The sequence below is a fragment of the Opisthorchis viverrini genome (genome assembly GCF_000715545.1).
Source record: "Opisthorchis viverrini unplaced genomic scaffold opera_v5_235, whole genome shotgun sequence".
Classification (NCBI taxonomy): Eukaryota; Metazoa; Platyhelminthes; class Trematoda; order Opisthorchiida; family Opisthorchiidae; genus Opisthorchis; species Opisthorchis viverrini.
Genome location: NW_008751887.1, coordinates 164,424 through 175,247, shown reverse-complemented (window position 1 = coordinate 175,247; position 10,824 = coordinate 164,424).

Genomic DNA, 10,824 nt, shown 5'->3' with positions numbered 1-10,824 from the left:
GGAAGAAAAAGTATGTGAAGGAGAAAGAAGGGAGGCGTCAGCAGTAGCCTGTTTTCGCTTACCCGCCCTGCTGTATGCAGCAAGTAAGGCGACCCGGCTGATGGCATCACGCGACGGCCGATGTGGCATGAGTTTATTTGTATGTGCAATTCATGGTTGTACGTGGGCTGGGATACTGCCAGGGCGCCCACACCTAGACAAGAGGACGATTAGGGTCCTCAGCCAAAGCCTTTGGCTCAAAAGCCTAACCGCACGGCAGCGGTGTTTGGAGGGAAATGCAAATGCATTACCATTTCTACGGAACAAGTCGCCACATGTTCCAACCCCCAACCTGGAGGGCCAGGGTGATAAGTGATAAGTGGTAAGTGATCCAAAATCAATATATTACGTCACTGAAAACTACGAACCAACCGCGATATTTCACCCGAACGCTTGTTGACAGACTCTATAACATCCTTTGGCCGATTAGTAGTAGGGCAAAATGTGAGTCACCCGTAGACCCATGATACGGCATTGAGTGTCCGGTTGAGAGTTACGATTCAACCACAACTGGATTTCAATCAAGTTATACTGCATGGGAATCTTCCCCTTTCTTGTTGATAGTATGGGATTCCAGAATTTTTTCCACCGGGGTTTCGTTTCGCAAGTGAAGTCGATCTATGCTACAACCTTATCAATGTACAGCTGTTTCAGCATTTATGTAACCATCATTAGTGCATAGCTCACGAATCATTATAATTTTTTATGAACAGTAGCTCTAGAGTAGAACACTGGCGCCTCACTACCGTACGACCATGTCAGATTATTTGAATGAGGTCTTACAATGAAAGGGGAAAATAGGACGGAAAAGAAAGACCTATGATTAGCGTAACACACTTGAAGTACTTAAGCCTCAGACCACCACAGAGAGAAATGTAAAGGACGCGGAAGCAAATGGAGGAATATACATCTGTTTAGTTAGTTACATGTCCAGTGCAGCGTACAACAGTCTCTTGTCCATTTCCCGGAACCACTTTGGCAATCTTTAGCTAACATAAACTGACTTGGCACATACAGCATGTGACAGTGACAGCATTTGATAACAGCTATATGGTGATTACGTAATGGTGCCTCTGGTGATCGATGAATGCATGGCTGAAGGGATGGTATCCATAGGCAGGCGGGTTTTCAGACTCGGTAGTGCATCTGCCGGTGGTTTAGTCTTGAATTACTCCCGATATGCACCTCTCTCCGCTAAGCCTCAATAACGCTCTCTTGAGTGACCGTAAATCGTCCCACTTAATATAGGGTTACGAATAGAACGGTAAATAGAATATAGATTATGGATACTCTTCTGTCGGCAGAAACGAACATTTTGTGGAGGTGAACACATTGCCGTTGATGGAAACTAAGACACCAGGCATCCGAAAACATTATGCCTTTGAAACTTATGATGTACGTGGTACAACCATGAAACATACTTCAGTCATTTACTGTAGGCACCAGTTAGAAGTGGTCAGTGCAGCAAAACCGGAACTAAACAACACAATTACTCTGTAACATTCAGGTTGCCATTCACGTTGCTAATCTAATGGGTCATCCTCTTCCAAAAATGGTTTAACGATGGGAAACATGCTTTAGCGGGAGTCAGCAGTCTATGTAGAATGCTCTCCAGTTCGTTTTGCATTCTGGTATCCATTCAGATCTGGTAACATTTCTCCGACATTGCATAAAGGCACAATCATGCGTGCTTCTATGTCTTACCTGAGTAGACACACCCGATCTGAAGCTGTCACCTTGTCATGGTGATCGAACTTCAGTGTTGCGGTGATCCTGTGGGCTATACTGGCTGGAACTCAGTTCCTGAAGGTTCAACCATGTCAAGAAGGCCAACGAGGAACAGTCAGACTAAGAGCAGCGAGACCATGTACTACGAAGCGGTTTGGAGCTAAAGTCGTACTGTCCTCTGCGATAGGAGCATGAAGGCAGTAAGGCGTTTCACCCAGACGACCAGCATGCCCATATTTATCGAACCAGTGATGCTGCCTTCCACCGATGAAGGACATGTTAGAAAAGGTCAGCCCCAAAAACCGCACACTCCGAACGCCCAACGGCTGACCGTGACCACCGGCGCATTATTCAATACAGTCGAAATACTTTTAAAACCAAAGAATCCGGTGCTGCTCAAAACGTACCTGCAGTGCGCAGCCGCATCAGGAGTGAGACAGTAATGCCCTACTCCTTGCGCCCTCGGGCTAGGCTGGTCCCCACAGCCAAGTAGGTTAGAATATGGAGTCACTGGCTCCGGGAAGGGTCCCCAAAGAAAACTCTAACAACCGCTGTCCCGCGGTCCAGGCTTTTGAGTCGGAGGCTAGGGGCAGGGTCTCCGAACAAAACCCTACATCCTCAAATTGCCTTGTGGGTCAGATTTCTGAGTCGAAGTCTCAAGGTAAGGTACCTAAACTAAACCACCTTATTCCGCCTGAACAACCGGGAAGTGCCATTTGCGTTTTCAGGTCTTCGCTCACCGACCTACCTCCTACTTCACTCCCAACCCATCGTACAGTGCAACGCAGTCAACCCAATCCCCAGCCACTATTTCGTGTCCAAACTATCGCCCAGAAAAATGGACAAAAAGAATCATCTACTAACCTCAAAAGATATGATCTACGTTGCAGTCTTCAATGCCCGTACTCTATGTAAAATTTGGCAACAGGCATCTTTTTGCTGAAACCTTACTTCCCCTCTCTATCGATATATGTTGTGCCTCCGGAAGACGCACACGCTCCGAACAAAAGGTCGTGCTCCTCAAGCCGCTTAGGACGAGCCCAGATGTTCCGCATTTCATTCTCCGAGAATCCGGTGATCCTGACGCAACGGCTCGTGGTATCCACGGTGTGGGAGTTGCGCTCAGCCCCAAAGCTGAAAGCGCCTTACTGGACTCGATCTCAGTTAACAGTTGCCTTCACGCTCTGCACTTGTCTGAGTCAATTAAGATTAACGCAGGTGGATGTGGTAAACGGTGTTTGTTTGTCGTATAAGCAAACGCCCCAACGGATAGCAGTTTTGAGACTGAGAAGGACGTGTTTTATCAAGATCTGTCACGACTGCTTCTGTTGGCAAGAAGGACGGATATAGTAATCCTGGCTGGAGATATGAATACCCGAATTGGACGACTAATTCCGGAAGAAGCTCATTTAAGTGGTCGATTTGGAGTCGATGCTGAGCGTACGGATAATGAGAATCGGTTTCTCCAGTTGTGTGTAGATCATCGCCTGTTCCTGGCCAGTACGAACTTCCAACACAAACGCACACACCGAGTTACTTGGATGCCGTCTACCACAAGACAATCGTGGACTCAATTGGACCATATGGCTATTAGTTAACGATGGAGAACCTCAGTTAAGGATTGTCGTTCCTTCTGTGGTACGCAAATTGACTCTGATCACGCCATCGTGCGGGCTCGCTCAGCACTTCGCTTTTTCCACACATTTATCTTCTTGCTCTTGGTTGCCGTCAACCTGATTGACGACCGTCGATGGCTGCCTTTGTCAACTCTACCCACGGCAGTCCAACAATCGCTGCATTGCTCTCTAATAAAATTTTCCTTGTCCAGGGCTTTCTGCCGTGGTTAGTCCAACCGTTTTATGCGCAGCATAAACCGTATACCTTTCTCGTATATATTTTGAGCTAAATGTACTTATCTGGATTGTCATTTCAAGGTCATCCTCGGTTTACCCGATCGGGTCGTTTCTGTCACGTACCACACGGAGGAAAGGCCCTGCAGCGGGATACTTGCAGATTCAGCAGGTGCCTTTTTGAATTGGCGAGTTCAGTGCGTTTTATGTGCTGCGCTATTTTTGTGTAGTGTTCTTACCACGGCCACCTGGTGCTACTCAGACGGAGTGTCGAACTGAGCTGTAAACTTACAACTACCTACGGCTTCGAAGATTTATGACTGTATATCTTCGCTCAAGCGGCAGTGAGTAACTGGTCCGGATGACTTCACAACTGTATTGCTGAAGCACTGCTGTGGGGTTTTCTATCAGCTTATGTCTGATCTGTTTGCCTCCAATTGTGAAAAAGCCGACCCATACAACTGGGGAGAATCGGTACCCGTGTTCGTTTACAAAAAAGCACTCGTACTAAGTGCGGTAATTACAGAGAAATCAGCTTGATCCCAGTCTCAGTAGACTCTGGACGTCACTTGTTTGTCGTGAATTGCGAGAAATTGACACCAGAGCGGCACGCAGGAGTTCAGCCTGGAAAATGTTACACTGACCACATTTACATATTATCACTTGCTAGAACGGCTCCACACGTATGAGCGTTTCGCAATATCGGTACCACTGGATTTACAAAACGCTTTCGACTCGGTCGTAACATTCACTGAGCCAGAAACACCTCAGAAGTTTGTGAACGCATTATGTCTCTTGTATTCTCAGACATCAGGGTGGGTAGGTATTTACGAGAGACTATCCAAAAGCCTCCATACAGAAAGTGGTGTCCGATGTGGACGACAATTCTCTCCATTCCTATTCGAATTCTCGCTCTACAAGGTGATTAGAACGCTGGAAGGTTTAGATATCTGCTGACAAAAGCCGTGACTACCTAGAATATACAGACAACATCGTTCTCGTCTTCAGGCTTCCACTTGGCACCAGTTCAGCCGAACCAAACTTACGGCCAATCCGATGGTGTTTGCGGTCCCTTGCGCTTCTGAAAGCAGGCCGATGCAACCGGTCGCGACTCCGGATTGCAGTTTCTATTCACCCACCACAGACCCCTCAACTAACAAAGGCAGCGATGCTCGGGTATAGGCAAGCCTCGCGTGGATACAGCGCTCAGATTACGTAGAGCTACCATCGCTTATTCCCGTAACAGACGATTAAGGCGCAGCAGTGAGCTCCACATCCAAGCCACAACTTTTGAGCTGGACTGGGTCAGACATGCGAAGACAAGCAGCGAAGCCTGCCGACAAATCAACCCTAAGCGATGACCCCGACATCCGGCAATGCTGTGAAAACCCTACAACCACTGAGAATGCGAAACTACCAATCTCCAGCTCCACTTCGTCAAAAGTGGCCTCTTCGATTGTGGACACAGTAGTCGCCCAGACGGTCGACCCCGAAATCCGAAGCCAAAAACCTGACAACATCGAACCGGGAAATCTGTCCTACATCCAGCTGGCCACCTAATTGCGGGCGACTCGAGAGTCCGTACAACCACAAAAGACAGGCGACTACAGTCAAACAAATCGCACAGGATTCGTCAGATAAGATAACCGCTGGCTAGATTCAAGGTGCAAAAATTAGCCTCATGGAAGAGCTACCAAGGAGAATACTTCTTGGTGCTACCACCCAATGTTCAGGGCCGCAAGCACACTTTGTCGATAAAAGCGCGCCTAAATGCCCAAAAAATTAAACAGACGAATGTTTGCCCCGAATCCTTGAACAACAGCAAATCCAGTCGTCTAAAAGGTGGCATTGAACGAGCTGCCAGTAGCAGCGATCGAATTTCTGGCCTGTGGGGTAAAACCAAGTCCCCAAAGGTAAACGACCCGCGCAAACCGGGCTACCACTGGGCGGAAAAAACTGCAAATGAAAAGCAGCTCTCAAAACCACCGAGACATGAAGCAGACAAGTATGCCGCAAAGCCCCCTGCAGTGCCAGGGCCTCAAACACGGCGTACAGATATTAAATATACAGTGCTGTAATGCTTGTCCACAGCTTCAGCCTTTTCAACAAACTCTGTGACATTAAACGGTCAGTTTGCCTTGAACAACCATCTATAATCGCACTCACGGAGACCTGGCTCACATCAGATATCTCCGAGCGGAGAACTCGACTGACGGCTACTCTGTTTTTCGAGCCGACTCAAAACAATGGAGGGCTGGTGTGGTTATTCTATACTTACATACGGCCTCGTCCATACCGATTGTCCTCTCCGATACCATTCATACACCTTTTGCAATGCACTGTGGATTCATATCCCGCTGCGCGGATCCGATTCTCTCCTTCTTGGTGTGATCTACCGTTGTCCATCAAATCCTCCGGAAGATGACCAATTCCTCATACGAGCCCATGAGGAACTCTTCTCTAGCTAACACTTCACTCATCTCTTGCGGGTAGGTGGTTTCAATGCCCCAAAGGCCTCACGGATGGAGCTCTAGCCCGTCGGATCAAGTGGACTATTTGCAGCGGCGCTAAAAAAATCCGCTCAACAGTGCGCTTGGGCTCAACATGTTGTCGCACGCACCAAATACTGCACAGGCAAGTAACCATCTCTCCTGGATCTGGTCATCATCAACAAAAGACAATTCACCGATAATAATAAGATAATCGCTCAGCTGTAACACCCTTTCCGTGCCTAATTGCCATGCCGCCCAAAGAAAACATGAGGGCTAGGATACTGCCAGGTTGCCCAAGCCTAGATAGAGGAAGTCGAAAAGCACAGGTCAGTTCCGAACCACAGACCTTCCGGTCAGTAAATTCGCGCTCTAACTTCTGAGCCATCCCGCCCATTAAGACATAGTGAATACTGTGTGATGGCCTTTGAGTCCATCTGCTACCAAGCCAGAAATCTCGAACCCCAAATGCCGATTCGCAACTTCTGTCGTGCAGACTTCTCAGGAATGCACAACGTGAACAAATTAAACTGGGACCAGCTTCAGTGGAAAACTTATACAGGGCCATTGTCCAGAATGTTCAGGAAGCTGACGCGATGTTCGCCCAATAAAAACAAGAACGCATTCGAATGGACTACAAGCTACCTAAAAGGAGAAGAGGCCTCAACTATTTTTCAAAAAGTTGATTACAGGATACATAGATGAGCTGCTATTTCGTAAAATGCACTGTAAATCAGAAGTTCGCCAATGGAACATTTGAAAGCAAACCGTCACTCTAGACCTCGTCCAGAAAAAAAAACAGAAATGTGCTGTTTAAATACATGAGACCGCCGCAGAAACAGGTCAAATGCGTTCTCCTTGAGGGACAAAAACGTAGAACCCACAGGTGACCCAACAGTGGTATCTGAGGTTTACAGAGAACACCATGGAGGTCTACATTCAGCCCCAGCGTCCTCGTCACATCCACTCTTGTCAAGGCGTAACTACGAACAGCCTCTAACCGACTTAGTCTTTACGGTGAAGGACATTAGTCAAGTCTTACACAAGATAAACCCATTCTGCGCGTTGGGGCCTGACGAAGTCCACCCGAGGACATCACATCTCTCAAGCATTTCTACCTGATGTCCCGTCAGTCGCTCGACGGGAGCAAGCTCCCCTCTGCTTGGAAGCAAGCGATTGTCACACCAACTCCCTAAACCGGAGACCGCCTATCACCCGCCAGCTACAAGCCTATTAGCCTCACTAGCGCACCGTGGAAGGTGATGGAACGCATTTTGAAGCAAACCATTCTGGATCACCTTACTACCAACAACTGGATATCTCCAGTTCCATACGGATTTCTCCCAAACCCTTCTTGCTTGACGAATACACTCTTGTTTATGGACAGCTTAACCCAAGAGAAAGACGAGGGGCTCATTAAATACCATATTTTTCTACTTCCCAAGGGTAGTTGATCGAGTCCCAGACGTCCCGCTGCTCCGTAAACTCGAGTCTTATGGGATTCATGGGAAAATTCTACAGTGAATTAAGGCGTTCCTATCCGACAGAATATAACGAGTAAAAGTAGGCTCGAATATTCTGTAGTCAGAGCAAATCGTAAGGCCCGTAATTCAAACTTTTCTGCAAAAACTTACGGCGGGGGGGACGTATTAAAATGAAGCCTTCAACCGTGCGGCTATTAAATGGATTACGCCTGAGGGTAGATAGTATAGACTGCGAGACCTGAGCGCTGCTATTCCTCAAGCATTCCGGATCAATGGTTGTCAGTCTTTCAGGATTCATCTTAACTTCAAAGGGTTTCAGGGTCATTAGTTGTGGCTAGGGGTAGTGTTGTATTAAACTGGGGCTCGTGGTAATTCCCTCACCCACTGTCCGTGTACTCTTGAGCAGACCAAGGCCAAGTAGATTTGACCTGCTCTTCTCCAGCGCCGGTCTTTATTGGAGTTCCGCAAGGCTCCGTTTTGGGGCCACTTCTGTTCTTGAGCTACGTCAACGACCTTCCAGATGCTCTAGCAAGTCCATGTCTACTTTTCGCGGACGACTTGGAACCCTGGAGTCCTAATGCCAGTGCCCTCTAAGTGGGTATAGACGCAGCAAAGCAGTGGTCGTTGGATTGGTACCTTACTATGAATGACAAAAATTGCGACCATATGTCACTCGGAGGCTCAGCTAACGTCCTTGCCATGCATGGTGAGAATGGACCATAGGACATCACGAGGATAGATGCCAGAAAGGATTTGTCTGGCTTTCGTTTTGGGGCCACTTCTGTTCTCGAGCTACGTCAACGACCTTCCAGATGCTCTAGCAAGTCCATGTCTACTTTTCGCGGACGACTTGGAACCCTGGAGTCCTAATGCCAGTGCCCTCTAAGTGGGTATAGACGCAGCAAAGCAGTGGTCGTTGGATTGGTACCTTACTATGAATGACAAAAATTGCGACCATATGTCACTCGGAGGCTCAGCTAACGTCCTTGCCATGCATGGTGAGAATGGACCATAGGACATCACGAGGATAGATGCCAGAAAGGATTTGGGTATCTGGCTTTCTTCAAAAATGGCCTTCTCACTTCACCATTTGAAATCGGCTCGAAAGGCATCTGTCCTTCTACGAATGATTCGGCGCATCCTCCACCGAACTACTCACACGAACTTCCAGGTACTCTACGGGGCCTGCGTCAGACCGCTTTTTGAATATGCCAAGTTGTCCTCTCAGGACGTGTCCAACGAGCTGCTACGAAAATGGTTGTTGGCCTTAAATCCGTGCACTGTTAAACGCATATTGTGGTGCCTGACCTTTTTCCCCTGGAGTATCGTCGCTTCGAAAGAGATTTAAATCTTACTTAGGCCCCGTTTGAACAAGGTTTTGTCAACATGTTATTCATTGTTAACCCAGCAAACACACGGCGGGGACATGGAAAGAACAGTTTCAAGCTCAGAGTGTACATCATCATTAGTCGATTTTTTTTATTTCGGGTAGTTACTGCGTGGAAAAACGTTTCTCCGACGGCTGTCAACGATCCTTCCAGAGCCCAGTTCAAAGCACTATTAGACGCTTTTTACTGGAATCCTCGCACCGGGTAGCTTACTGTTCCATGCTGGGAACTTAAACAGCAACACTGCACCCTTTTTTCGCTAATGCTCTTCGGGTGAACGGCAGCCGCTGAACGAAAGAACAAAACCAACCCGGGAAAGTTGGTCGAAAACTTCTGTCTCGAGTATCAGTCCGTGAATGTCAGAAAATGGTGTGCATCACATGTCCCTATACATCCGGCGGTGTACTACACGGAAATTACCCAAAGTTAGTCAGTCCATTATCCGGGAACAAAGCACGAAATTCCCCATCGGTCAGCCCACACGCTTTGGTAGGTGCCGTCTGCCTCTATGGAGACCTCGGGAGGAGAAAAAGCAGAAGCCAGTGACCTTGAAAAATGATGACGCCGATCAGCCAATGGTGATACCTCAAAAACGAAGCCACTGCCCACAGCTAACGAGACCCATTGGCCGAACAATGCTCCCAGCTGCAAAATCTTAGCGAACGGAATAAAAAAAATTTACATCAAAATCTTGCATTCTCTTGTGTATGTGCTGGAACTAATCTCCTTAATGCTCCCTAATCTACGTTCATTATTTTCGCAGCTCACCAACGTTGCCCACTGAAGCAGTCATGCACCCGTTGGAAAAATTCTGCTACAATACTGTCCAGCACCATTAAGCCCTAGTATGCCTAGGCGGTGCTCGAAATTTTGAACTGACATTCCGAATTCAACCATCTGTCCACTTTAGCATATCAGGAACACGTCATTGCCTTCGAAAATTTCACTCCGTGTGAATACCGAACTTCCTCCATGACCCACCGGACACAGTGTATCACTTCCTGAATTCGGCAATACGTTATCTACATGTGTTATTATTTGCTTTCCTCCTGCCTGTCTGTGTGATTGTATTGTCATCTGCGGATTAACGGAAGAAAGAAAACCCAACAAAACTCTCCAAAAAATATAGAACATATCGAAAGAAAAATTATGGCAGGTGATGCTCTTTTATTAACATGTGTATCAGCGATTTACATGCAACTGATCTTATCTACTTTTGATGAACCCCATGCAACGCTCCATTGCTTCAATTTCCGCAGTCCCGTAGACGAAGGCCTCTCGGTACCGGAACTAATACGCCTATATCCTAATTGCCCATTGTTAAGCATAAAAACGCGACCGAATTACTGGATACGCTAGAAATATGAGTATTTCGTGAGGCCCACGAAGGTTAGACACAGCCGGAGGCTAGACGCACACCCAAAATTTCTCTGAAACTGTGGCTTGACGGAGGAAAAATTTAACATAAAGTTTTAACATTTGATGGCAATTTTTCGGGCGTATGAGATCTTCCCAAACGACCGCAGTTTTGTTGATTGTTGTTTAAACCTATTCAATCCCCACGATATTCAAGGCCTGCGATATTCGCATTTTAATGGCTGCTGTGACTGAGCACGTGAATGCGGAGGATGATTTTGTGGAGAATTTGGCCCGTTGAAGTTTGTCCTGATTCATTTCATTTCAAGTAGTTTTGAAAGAGTACCAGGCAAAACATTTCGTTGCTTTCGTGCGCAGGAACGCCAAAAAGAGCAGCAATTCGCTACTTTTGTATGAAAAAGCCTTCTGCCGTTGCAGCAGACATCCCTGCAGACGAAGCCGAAGCCGTGGAATTCGTCGCACCTAGTAA